The sequence below is a fragment of the Rhinatrema bivittatum genome, chromosome 8 (assembly GCF_901001135.1).
Source record: "Rhinatrema bivittatum chromosome 8, aRhiBiv1.1, whole genome shotgun sequence".
Lineage (NCBI taxonomy): Eukaryota > Metazoa > Chordata > Amphibia > Gymnophiona > Rhinatrematidae > Rhinatrema > Rhinatrema bivittatum.
Window position 1 is genome coordinate 185,447,409 of NC_042622.1, and position 14,075 is coordinate 185,461,483.

General features: G+C 43.2%; 1 long non-coding RNA gene across 1 annotated transcript in view; it reads left to right on the plus strand.

Annotated features, from left to right (window-relative positions):
- LOC115096855 overlaps window positions 1-14,075 on the plus strand; it is a 102,164-nt gene that overhangs the window by 4,240 nt on the left and 83,849 nt on the right. The gene's annotated exons all lie outside the window — the stretch shown is intronic.

A 14,075-nucleotide genomic window follows, 5' to 3' on the forward strand; every position in this document is an offset into this window, starting at 1 on the left:
GCTCATTAATTGAGCTTCCCTTTTCCTAACCTGACTGCCAGCACACTTTTTTTTTTTAATATCGCCACGCCACGCCACGATATTAAGTCGGAGGAACTACAGAAAAGTAGTATTTTCTGCTTTTCTGTAAACTTTTTGGGCTATTCAAGAATTAATGCCTGCTCCAGGGCAGGCATTCATTTTTTAGGGTAAAAATGTGTGCTTTGGGTGCACATTTTTTTTTTTTTTGCATCGGGGGGGAAATAGCTAATAGCCTCAACAACATGAATTTACATGTGATGAGCGCTATTAACTACGTGCTCAGTTGGACGCTTGTTTTGGACGCGCTAATCCCCGTTTTGCATCGGGGGTTATGGGCGCGCGGCCAAAGCAAGCATCCAATCACGTGTTAAGTTGTGCGCTGCCGCCAACACACGGTATTGCATCGGCCTGTTTAAAAACAAATAATGGCAAAGTCCTAGGTTGTATAACTTTGACTAACACCTTTCAGAATTCTGAGTGAGAGAGGTATTCGTGAGAGAAATGAACTGAAAAACCATCCTCTTAAACAGATTCTCACTCTGATTGACAAGGGGAGTCAGAGCCCTTAGGTACCTAGTTCTTAGAACAGAAAAAAAGAGGAACCAGGCAGAATGGAAGAGCTTGTACCTATTTTCTTTCCATAATTCTGTCTGGGTTTTGGCTTTTTGGCTGAGGGGCAATGACTGGCCCTGAGCTTAGCTAAAATGGAATTACTAAGACCTAGAATTGCTAAGAGCTTGACTCACTGAACAATGAGGAAGCCATGAACCTAGTGTAGCTTTAAACCTGAGCAAAGAAAACTCTCGAACTGAGGAAGAAAAAGAGGATGGCAGCTGTACAGAGGAAATATTAAGTCTCCCAGGAGGACCCGGACCTCAGCAGCAGATATATCGGCAGCATTTGACACTATAGATCATTCTATATTGTTATCGAGATTACAGTCAATTGGAATATCCAGTATTGTTCTAACTTGATTCTCTTCCTTCTTAACTGACAGAACACAACAAATAAAGATTTGTTTTCCTTGCTCTGATTGGCTCACAGTGATCTCCGGTATTTCCCAAGATGCCACATTAATATCTGCCATTTTATTTATATATATCTAGCTGCTCTTTGCAAAGTTCTTGCATGTCTTGGTGTAAATTATAACATATATGCGGATGATATACAATTTTTTGTACCATGTTCTACCTCAAGGCTTTCCTTATACTCAAATTCAGTAAAGCAATGGTTAACCTATAATAGACTACAATTGAACATCTCTAAAACTGAAATTGTTTGTCTCTCAGGGATCAAATTTCCATCTTACATGATTCAGACAACTTTTAAGTTTCAAGGATACTTCATACCAATTGTGCAGAAGGCAAGGAATTTAGGTGTAACCCTAGATGCTAACCTTTTGTGTTAAAATTATTTTAGGTAGTTATTTTTAGATTCCTGGAAGATCATTGTATGCGAAGGTGGGGGTTAAGAGTGGATCAAAACAATCACCAATAATTGATAAATGTGGTACAATATATGTACATTGCACATAGCTTAAGCATAAAGATCATTGAGGCCTGAAACTATAACATGCTGCTTAGTATTAATGAGCTAAAAGATAAGGCAGGAAACATCTGTTTTTCTAACAGATAAGGCCAGTATTCAGAGTCTAGCACAGGATGTCTCCTTAACAGCCATAACTGAGCCATAAATCTTATTCTAATTGTGAATTTTAATTAGCTATAGCTTAATGAGCTACAGATAGCTATTGTCAGAGCTATGAGTGCAAGTCAGAACACATAATGCTTGCAGACGCTGGATTAAAGCCAGAGAAAATAAGAATATAAGAGAAGCTGCATTTGACAGGGTTCCTTGAATGGCCAATGGATAAAGAGCAAGCAGCTGGTTTGTGGAGCTCCCGAGTTTGTACAGCCTTTTGTTTTTTGAGAAGACACTATCTCATAGAAAGGAAGGCCTATGAGGAAAGTGTTTCCTGTATAGACTCTTTTCTTTATTTCTATCTTTGTTATTGAAATAACTATTTGCCTTGATTAATCTATATAATGCTTATTGTGATACTGTGTGCTTATTACTGATATTCACTTTGATATTATTTATCTTTGCTGATCATAACATTTCCTACAATTTTTACCATATTTAGTAAACTAAGTTTTGCTTTTATAAGATTGTGTGTTGTGTGTTCTATGTCATAATATACCACTACTCAGCCCACCTTTTACACCTTTCTGTGAAAAATTACATCTCTGAAGTTATTAAATCCTCTTTTTATAAACTTCATCAGTTAAAGAGAATGGAACTTTTGTTAGAACCTCAAGACTTTCGCTTGGTCTTGCAATCTTTGGTTTTGAACTCTCTTGACTATTGTAACTCATGTATCTCGGACTTCCTGCTAACATCAGCCATCCTTAAACTGTACAAAATTCAGCTGCAAGGATTCCCCCTAAGGCAAGATTGAGAGATCATATTAGACCTGTATTATTTTCCTTCCACTGGCTTCCAGTTGCATTGCGCATTCAATATAAGATGTTGATCCTTATTTATAATATTCTAAACAATGACTCCTTTATATGGCTAAGTACTATCCTCTAGGGGTGTGAATCGTGTGATCGTCTTAACGATCGATTTTGGCTGGGGAGGGGAGGGAAATCTGATCGTCGTGGGGTTTGTTTTTTTTTTTAAATCGTTAAAAATCGTAAATCGGGGGAGGGCGGGAAAACCGGCACACCAAAACAACCCTAAAACCCTCCCCGAACCTTTAAAACAAATCCCCCACCCTACCGAACCCCCCCCCCCCAAAATGTTTTAAATTACCTGGGGTCCAGTGGGGGGGGTCCCGGCGCAATCTCCAGCTCTCTGGCCACGGCTGCATTGAGAAATGGCGCCGGTGGCCCTTTGCCTTTATCATGTGACAGGGCAAAGGTAGCGCTGGCACCATTTTGGTTCCTGGCTCCCGACATCACGCGTGCAGGAGATCGCTCCCGGACCCCCGCTGGACCCCCAGGGACTTTTGGCCAGCTTGGAGGGGGGGCCTCCTGACCCCCACAAGACTTGCCAAAAGTCCAGCGGGGGTCCGGGAGCGACCTCCTGCACGCGGGCTGTATTGCCAATATTCAAAATGGCACCGGCGCTACCTTTGCCCTCACTATGTCATACGGGCGACCAAGAGAGAACTACCCCAAGCAATCCAACGTCATGAAGGCAGGCTACTAATAATGCATGATATACAGTGTCAGAGACTGAGGAGATATCAACTGACCTAACAGCCCTGACACTTCGGTTTAAATTCCAATATAGGGTATCCAACAGGGACAGTAGCAGAATTTCTGTTTCATGAGCCTTACAAAACCCATACTGTTGGAACATAAGAACATAAGAAAATGCCATACTGGGTCAGACCAAGGGTCCATCAAGCCCAGCATCCTGTTTCCAACAGTGGCCAATCCAGGCCATAAGAACCTGGCAAGTACCCAAAAACTAAGTCTATTCCATGTAACCATTGCTAATGGCAGTGGCTATTCTCTAAGTGAACTTAATAGCAGGTAATGGACTTCTCTTCCAAGAACTTATCCAATCCTTTTTTAAACACAGCTATATTAACTGCACTAACCACATTCTCTGGCAACAAATTCCAGAGTTTAATTGTGCGTTGAGTAAAAAAGAACTTTCTCCGATTAGTTTTAAATGTGCCCCATGCTAACTTCATGGAGTGCCCCCTAGTCTTTCTACTATCCGAAAGAGTAAATAACCGATTCACATCTACCCATTCTAGACCTCTCATGATTTTAAACACCTCTATCATATCCCCCCTCAGTCGTCTCTTCTCCAAGCTGAAAAGTCCTAACCTCTTTAGTCTTTCCTCATAGGGGAGTTCTTCCATTCCCCTTATCATTTTGGTAGCCCTTCTCTGTACCTTCTCCATCGCAATTATATCTTTTTTGAGATGCGGCGACCAGAATTGTACACCATTGTACATCCATTCTACTAAGGCCACCTCCTTATATGGGACTTCCTGTTGATGCTGGATGATGTCACGGTGAGAATGTAGCCTCAGCACATTCAGCAGGGGACTGAGAAAAGCAGGCTGCAGGTAAAGTGCAAGATGCAGAAAACACTGTCCAAGGAACAGAAGCAAAAGTCATCATTTCCCTCCTTCCTTCCTCATCCATGGCCTGTCCACAGGTATCACCATATAATGGCCCATATTTTAGTCTTACATCCCATATCTAAGGCCATAAAAGATCCTTTCTACTACTCCTACTCCTACTAGACATATACAGCACTGTGCAGATACACATGAGAGAAATCCCTGTTCCATGGAGTTTACAATCTAGACCAGACAAACATATATGACAAATAAATCTATGGAAAATGCATTCATTATAGTGAAGTACTTAGGATTTTAAAAAGGTGAGTTTGTGGTCACATGATGCTCTGCTATTAGGCAAACGTGGTGAAGTTTAGCTCCCTCAGCTCTATAATTATTTTCATATATTTTGTCCATCCCCTTTCTTGATAACTTCGAGCAAAATTGACTGAAGATGTCTAAAAAGTCAATGCTGGCCCTTTGGGCAGAAAAAATGGGTAAAGCCCAGTGCACATTACAAAAAAACGGCACTTGACAAAGAGTGCCCGATAGGGGAAACCGAGTCGGAGAATGAGTGGCCTGTTCCACCGACATCTCAGGACCTGGAAAAATCACTTAAAAAAATGTTTGGTTGGCTTTCTAAACAACTTACAGACAGTATTACTTCAAAATTGGCAATCGTGGTCAAAAAAGTTGCAACTTTAGTGTCTTCAATGCAGGAGAACATCACGCGGATAACTGAGTTGGTGGAGAGGATAGAGGAAGTAGAAATGGCTTTTAGTCAGGCGAGAGTAAAAATGGATGCACTGGAGAGAAAATATATGATGTTATTTGAAAAGCTTGATGACCTTGAGAATCGGGGCTGTGTTCACTGGCAGCCGGGGGCATTATAGCTGCAGGGCCAAAACTAATATGAGCAGGGACCGCCTCTGTAGCATGTTATTCTGTTCTGTGCACACTTGTGCCATGCTTGTTGGCCAAAGGCTAATAAAAAATACGACACCGTTTCCTTTTTTATTTTTTTGTTTATTGACTTTCGATATTATCTGGCAGTTTTCTCTTTTTTTTGCTCTGAGCCCAAGAGGCGGTCCTCAAACACTGGAGTTGACGCTGGGGATTACTGCTTTTGAAACACTTAAGATGGAGAAGATACCTGAAGCAGGACTGTGATGTTGTAGACTTTGAGTTACGTAAACATGACAAAGCTGAATGGGTTAACTGGAGCTTTAGTAATAGGTTTTGATGAAAATTTGCTGTTCGGGCTGGGGCAGGGAGATGGGGGGAGAGGGTGTAAGACAGGAGGGGCTGAGAGAGGGAGGGCTGGCAGTTTAGTGGGTGGGGAAGTTGAGGGAGGGGTGAGGGAATTTTGTTTCGAGGAAATGGGTAAGGGAGAAGGGGGATTGTTGGGGAAATGTAAAAAATGGTACCAGTCTGAAGTTTAAAAATGACTAGGAAGACATAGCATTGCTCTAAGATGGCAGAGGGTTGAAAGACAAAGATAACAAAACAATGCAATTCTTAATTTTATTTTTGGTTGACATTCTACAGTTTATGAGGCTTGGCCAGGGATGACTCAAGAGAATCTGCAGCCTGAGGCGAGGGATGAGATGGCGCTGCCCCAGCCCCACCCCCACCTCACCCCGCCAGGGAACGGCACAGGTCAAATCATCAAGAGGGGAGTCTCTATGCAGTCTGGCCCTTTTAGAGATTTGAAATGATGCGGAAGGGGGAAAGAAGGGGTCGGAGTTCCCAGAGGAGTGGCAGAGTGATAATGTTTCTAGGAAGCTGGCAAACCTGCCATACTCCCAGGAACCCTAAGACCTGCCTCCCACCTTTCCCCAGCAGATCCCCCCCTGGAGAAGTGGGAGATGGGTGAATGGTGGTGGTCTGTGTGTGGCGCACTCTCTCCGAGCCGTTGCAAGGGCATAAGGCAGACTGTGCCCTGTACAGCCTTGTACCCTCACCACCCACAATTAAACATTCTGCTTTTATAATAACTAATTTTACATGAAAAGGGACATTCAAAATACAGTCTTCTGAGGTAAAGATATCACAACAACATATATATTATTTTTACATGCATTGCTGTGTGCCAACCAGAAAACCCTGCAAAAAAGCAAAAATCACACTTGGAATGCATATGGTATTAGACAATTTTAATGCATTTTGGGTGTGGGCTTTATCCTCAGAAAGCCATGAGAAAACTGAATTACAGTTACAATATAGTAAGCCTTCCATACTAAAAAATAGCATTAATTAAAAAAGAAAAACCTTATCTATGAAAAGGCAACTATTCATAGATATTCAACTGCAAATATTACAGCAGGCCCTAAACACCAATACACTTCCTATTAGGAAAACAGTACAAGCCAGGCTACTATAGTTCCCTACAGAAACTTTACACTAGCAGGATACCTCACCTCAGTCACACATTTATTTATTTGTCTATTTATTTATTTACTTAGAAACTTTGTAGTCCGCTAATCTGAAAATCTTAGTGGATAACAATAAGCGCACATAATAAAATCAGCAAAATGCAAAACAATCAACAAAATAACTAAAAGTACAGAACACAAACAAATTAAATGTTACAAAGAATGGGGGAAGTGACATCATCAACCGGGATGGCAGCTTAAACTAAGAGCTCCTGACCCCGCTCAGACTATCCACTTTCATCACGGCGCCTCTTAAGCTTAAATTTTGGTTCTGAAGTTCTGCCTAGCATCTTGATTGTTTCCTATGGCAGCCAGGCACAAAAATTTTGATTTTCGCTGATTTTCCTACATGAGAGACGACATGAAGGCCAAGATGGCTCTGATCAGCTAGGTCCGGAGGGCGAACAACCATATACTGACTCTCTGAATGCACCTGATTCTGATGTTCCCACCAGAGTATAAGGACATCAAGTCCTATCGCCAAGAGATGCTTGAACATATGGAGGAGATTCGCGAGGAGATGGCCTCGATGGGACACCGAATAGACAATTTGGACTGTCACCTTGACTCCCAGATAGAGACATCCAATAATCAGGCCAATTCAGTAAAGTCCGCGGGAGAGCGGGTGAACGCCCGCTCTCCCGGCGCGCACACAGGCCACTCACCTGTGCACACGATACAGTATTCAAATGAGGTCCGGTGGTAGAAACGGGCAAAAGGAGGCGCTAGGGACACTAGCACGTCCCTACGCCTCCTTTTTGACAGGAGCGGCGGCTGTCAGCGGGTTTGACAGCTGACGCTCAATTTTGCCAGCATCGGTTCTCGAGCCTGCTGACAGCCACGGGCTCAGAAACCGGACGCCGGCAAAATTGAGCATCCAGTTTTCAACCCAACAGCCGCCGGCCAACTTCCAATTTTTTTTTTTTTTTTTAACTTTTTTTACTCTTCGGGACCTCCGACTTAATATCGCCATGATATTAAGTTGGAGGGTGCACAGAAAAGCAGTTTTTACTGCTTTTCTGTGCACTTTCCTGGTGCTGGAAGAAATTAGCACCTACCTTTGGGTAGGCGCTAATTTCTGAAAGTAAAATGTGCGGCTTGGCTGCACATTTAACTTTCTGGATCGCGCGCGAATACCTAATAGGGCCATCAACATGCATTTGGATGTTGAGGGCGCTATTAGGTTTGGCGGGTTGGATGCGCATTTTCCGCCCCTTACTGAATAAGGGGAAGGGAAAACGCACGTCCAATGGCAGGTTAACAGTGCACTCCATCGGAGCGCATTGTACTGTATCGGCCTGAATGTAAGGGCAATTTGCTTAGTCTTGCAGGAAGACAACCAGAATCTGAAAGCCAAGTTAGCTGATCTGGAGAATCGCACATGACAGAGCAATTTGCGCTTCAGGGGGTTTAAAGAATCATCAGAGAAAGACGATTGTACTGCCCTAATAACTCGCTTCTGTAAACATCTCTTCTCCTCCTCCCAAACCAAAGAGAACTCGAAATTACCAGATATTGAGCTCTCCACACCCCCATGGTGAATCGAAGCTGCAATATTATTGTTTCCTTCCACAGCTTTACAACCAAAGAGAAAGTTGCACAGGTACCAAAAAACATGCTACATGGCAATGGGAAGATCAGGAGATTGCTGTTTTCTCTGACTTATCTCAAGCAACCTTACAAAATCGCTAGAAGCTAAAAGAAGTTACAAACCTTTTTGAGGAAAGATAACATCAGATACTGCTGGCTGCATCCATTTGGATTGTCTTTCACCCTAGATGGAACTACGCATAAAATGCATAATTCCAGCTGATGCCCTCTCTATTTTGTCCTCACATGGTTTCTCGACCTCATTGGTGACTGCTAAACTTGCTAAACCCTACTGCATCCAGAGCTGCGCAGCCAACATGGCAGCACGTGGGTAAGCGCAACAGTCGTCTTCGTCGCCATTCTGGAGGCTCAACGGCTGTTAAGGGCACAACATGACTGTCTGTTCCTGTTGGACTGTTAAGTGAGTTATTTTGGATAATATTCTCAGCAAGGTCAGTCTAGTTTCAGTAGACTGAATTCTCAGATCATTGCCTTTATTGACCTAAGCACCTTAACCTTTAATTGGCTGACAAAATGGCTTATCTCTATTTTCTTTTCATGTTGCATATCATGTCATTTGGATGTCTGGGCATGGTCGTAGTGCAAGCCTGCAAGAGGGTTATGCAGGCCAATTTAATTGTGTTGGGGGATTTGTTGTTTGGGGGGTTTTGCTGCCTTCAATGTGGTCTTTTTTTTTCTTTTCTACTGCACTCTTTCTTTGTTCTTTCTGTTCACGGGTATATTAGGTGATTTATCATGTTTGTATGTGCCTCCTGAATATTGCGTGTCAATTAAGTATGAGTATGTGCTCATACCCCCTGGGGATTTTTTGAGATTTAAGGAGAATCCCATCTGAGCAAACAGAAGAATTATTTTGCCAATTTTTTTAACACCCAGCTGGTATAATGCCACCCTTTCGTATTACATCTATTAATGTTAAGGGCTTGAATTCCCCATACAAACGAAAACTTTTGCTCCGGGAGATGGACAATACGCGAGCTGATATTCTGTTTTTACAGGAGACATATTTGACTGGCAGGTATGAATACTTACTCCATTATCCTAGATTTTCACAATGGGTTTTTGCCCCGTGCTGTAAACAGATGAAATATACTGGAGTATGTATCTTATTCTCCAAGAATTTTATTTGTGAATGCACTCACAGGGTAGAGGATCCCCAAGGTAGATTCTTACTACTTCATATTTTAGTGAACGGTATAACCTATACTATGGTTAACATATATGTCCCCAATAAAGAGCAAGCCGATTTTTTTCAGAAATTTCACCAATTTAAATTATTACATCATAAAGGGCACTTATTGATAGGGGGTGATTTCAACATAAATTTATCTCCTAACCTTGACACATTTAAAGATATTTTCTCTTTAGCTAAATCCCATGTAACAAAGTTGAGGGTCCTTATGGAGGACTTTCAATTATTAGATTTATGGCACCACTGCTTCCCAGCCTCTTGCATGTATACCTTCTATTCAGTGCCCCACAATTCTTATTCAAGAATTGATTACTTTTTAGTTGATAAATCTATATTATCCAACGTTTCGGGTGTAGAATAGGCATAATTACATGGTCAGACCATGCCCCTATCTCGATGGGCATTACCTTCAACTACTATGATTGAGGAAAAAAATGTTGGCGTCTCAATGAATCATTACTGCAAGATCCAGAATACAATAATAATACTCTTAATACCCTCATTAAAGAATTTTTTCTTAATAATGAGAGATTGGTCTCTTCCCCAGTTATAGTATGGGATTGCTTTAAGGCGTACATTAGGGGGGTGTTTATTTCCTGAGCTTCCTTTTTAAAGAAACAGCGGGAGAAGGAAGGCATCCGACTTCATAGCACAATCCAGACTCTCATGCAGAAATACCTCCCAAATATCCCCAAGAAGATTCAAATGCTTATATTTAAAGCTAGAGAAGATCTACAGTGATTGGATTCAAGCCAGATAGCCCACCAAATAGAGATTACTAAACAGGAACTATTTGAAAGCAGCGACAAGGCAGGTAAACTATTAGCAAATAAATTGAAGAAGGTATCCTTCCAAAACCATATATTAAAAGTTAAAGATGAGAAAGGTCAGATATTATCAACTAATAGTGAGATTAGACAGAGGTTTCTGGACTTCTATAAAGGCTTATATAGCTCAAACTTCTCTATTTGCTCCGATGCCATAAAAACCTATTGTTATGATATTGAGGTGTTTGGTGGACTCTCAGGGGCAACAGTGGTGGTATCTCCTATGGGGAGGAGCCCCGTAGGGAACTGAAGCACCGGGCTAGACTCAGATACACAAACACAGATAATATATCTTTTATTATACAGCTAGTGTGGTCCACCAGAGGTGGCAGTAGAGAGTAGATCAGATAGCAACAGTCTGTGATCCTTGGCGTAGGAGACCCGTCCCACAATGGTGGTGTAAGGCCCCGATGCAGATGTCCAGTAAGGCACTTTAGGAGAGACAGACTGGCAGATATTATAACACACTCCCTGGTAGCTGACTAGATAGAGTTCCCAGTGAGCAGTAGAGAGAGGATAGGTATTAACAGTCTGCAATCCTCGGCAGAGGAGACCCATTTCACAATGGTGGTGTAGGGCCCGATGCAGATGGGCAGCGAGGAGCTGTAGATGGACAGACCTGGAGAAGTTGTACTCACTCTCTGTAGCTGATAGGTAGTGTTCCAGCAGGTTGAAGAATTGGTAGCAGGCACCAGGATAGACACACAGGCCCTCGAGGAGCGAGTACCTGTATTTAGGATAGGTACCTGGAAATAAGCAAAGGGCCCCTGAGGAGCGGGTACTCAGGTTAGTAGAACCCCGGAGGGTGAAGGTGGCTTCCAGCAGAGTAGAAGCGGCAGAGCAGCTTCAGACCGGAGCAAATCCAATCTGTTGCTAACTCGGCGAGAGTCAGCAAATGGGCAACCTTTTGAATACAGAAGCAGTGACATCACTCGAGGGGGACGCCCCCAAGGTTCGTGCCAACACTGCTACAAGATGTGAGGTGTGCGCGCACACACGCGTGCCCTAGGAGGCCTCAGGTCAACATGGCGGGATGCGTCACCAGAGCTGCTCCGGGGAAGCTGGAGGGTGCGGCAAGGAGACGCTACGAATGCCATTCTCCCGAGGCTGGTGGAGAAGGCTGAAATAGAGGTGAGGCATGTCGGGCGAAGCTGTCTGAGACCAATGGACACAACACCTATCTGCAAATCGTCCATCTGCCCTGTCTAACCTCAGAGATGTGTGAGGCTCTGGATGGTGAAATCACTACACCAGAACTCTTAATGGCTATTAAATCCCTCAAACCAGGAAAAGCCCTGGGCCCAGATGGGCTGCCACCTAGGTTTTATAAACAATTTACCCCCTATTTAGTGACCCCACTACATCTGTTGGCTATGCTGGATGGAATGGGCTTTGGCCCCTTCTTTCAACAATGGATACAATCTCTCTATCACCGTCCTAATGCTTGTCTCAAAATTAATGGTGGGAATTCAGACTCTTTCGAAGTCCAAAGAGGCACCAGGCAAGGTATTATTTGCCATTTTTCTTGAACCTTTAGCTATAACCATCAGAAATAATCCATAAATATCGGGCTACCAACTGGGAAATCACGCCTTTAAACTCTCCTTATTTGCAGATGATATTTTATTTACTATTAACAACCCCCATATCTCATTAACTGCAATTGAATCTAATCTTGCAATCTTCAGTGATGTCTCTGGTTTTAGAATAAACTGGGAAAAGTCAGAGCTTCTCAATATATCCTGCGACGCTCATCTAGTCACCTTTCTAAAAGCACACCATCCTTCTAAATGGGCACGACATAACTCAAATATTTGGGAATATACATAGGAAGGTACATGAAAGACCTTTATTCTATGAATTACATCCCTTTGCCAAAGAAAATTGATCAAGACTTTACTACTTGGGATCGCCTTTCCCTTTCCTGGTTGGGTAAGATCGCTACGATCAAGATGAATATCTTGCCTAGGTTCTTATATTTATTTCAAACTCTCCCTATTCCAATATCTGCTACCCTCCTAAAATCATTTATTTATTTATTTATTTAACAGTTTTTTATACCGACCTTCATAGTAAATAACCATATCGGATCGGTTTACAGTTTAACAAAGGGAAAACTAGAGTAATAATTCAAGTAAACGAAAGATAACAATAGGTAGGAATAAGTCAAAAGTTACAATCAACAGGGGGAGAGAACTTGGAAGCTTACAACAAGCTGGAAAGAAGAAAGGCCGGTAAAGTATTGTTACCATAGAGTGAACAAATTAAAAAACTTAAACAGTGCTATAACCTGAACGACTTAGTGTTGCGTCCGTCAGTCGCAGATGGCTGCAACCTTTGCTGCTCACCTCATTTTGCCCTGTAGCTCCAATTGTGGCTAAGATGGCCACTATTGCCTCTGCATGCTAACCTCCCTGGTGACCCCGGGACGGCATGGGCAATCCTGGTCACCATCTTGAATCTGGTGTAACTAAGGGCATGCGTGTGCGCGCCTGCCTCCGTCTTATCCACGTCATGGCAGGAACCTCGGGGGCGTCCCCTCCGCATGACGTCACTGCTTAGGTGTACTTAAGCCTACCGGACCTTCCTAACAACGAGCTCAATTCCTTTCTCAGAGACACTTCGCCTCACTGTTCCTGCGTTCCAGACTGAGTGACTCAGGTACCCACTCCTCGGGGACCTTGCTGCACTCAGGACTATCCGCTCCTTGGAGAGCCTTCTCTGCGAGTCTCACCTTCACCAGCTTAGTGAGTACCTCTTGCTACTTCTACGGACGAACCTTCAGTGATCCTGCTCCGGGTCTCTGCTGATGCTACAACGATACCGCTACTGCAACTCCACGGAGTGAGTACTAGATCTGATCTACAACTCTGCTTCTCTCTTTGTTCTGTCCCCAGCAGTGGGTACATGTTGGCATCTGTATATACATTGCAGTTTAACTGTGTCTAGTGCAGTCCTTACCTTGTAACCCATGATAAAAGCCTGTGAGCCTTGCCTTTAAGGGGAACTTTGCCCTTAAGAGAAGTTCCCTCCTCCTTTGCCTTCTCTCTCTGGGAAGAGCTTATATGCCCTCTCAATCTAACTTGAGTCTTCTTAAGTGCCTTATTGGCTCAAGGGACTGCCCTTCATGCTCCCCCCTGTGTCACATGGATCCTAGGCTTGCTACCATTGGATCTTGCCCTCTAGCCCCAGCTTGTGGGGATGTTTCCTGTAATTACTCTCCAAGACTGTTAGTCAGTCTAAGCCATGCTGCTTCAAAGCTAGAAGTGCCTGCGACCTCTGTAATACAATTAGCTTTTTTACATTTCTTCTTACCGCTTTAATTCTAAAGATTAATCAGCTTCAGAACCCTTTGTCTTTTCACCCTGAATCCCAAGAAACTCCATCTCCCTTCTCCTACAAAGATCTCTGCCTGAGGCATATATACGTTTGGAAGCAACAATTGTAAATAATGGAAAATTATCTGTACAATAAATAATTTCAAACTTAAAAGATCTTTGCCTGAAGACTGATTGGGAAGAAAGGTTAGCTGTCTGGAAGAGGGAAATCCGGGTATTTCTTACTGAGCCAGCACACTCTTGCTGTGCGGATCCTCAGGTTACCCCGCTCTGCCGACCACTACTGGATCCACGCTGCCTGTGCCTGCTGCCAACATCTACCTCCAGCCTACCCCACACTGTGGACCACTACTGGAGCCACTATGCACAAGAACTACCAAGAGGGAAGTATTTCCCAGGTTACCTCGCTCTGCGGACCACTACCGGAGAATCCATCTCGGGTCTTCCCACTCAAGGACTGAGTTTACTAACATGCTCCTCGGGTTTCTCTTGCTGTATAATAAACATATCTCTGACTCCTGTGTCCATCACTGCTGAGACCCCGCCTGTCGTGGAGAGTCCCCA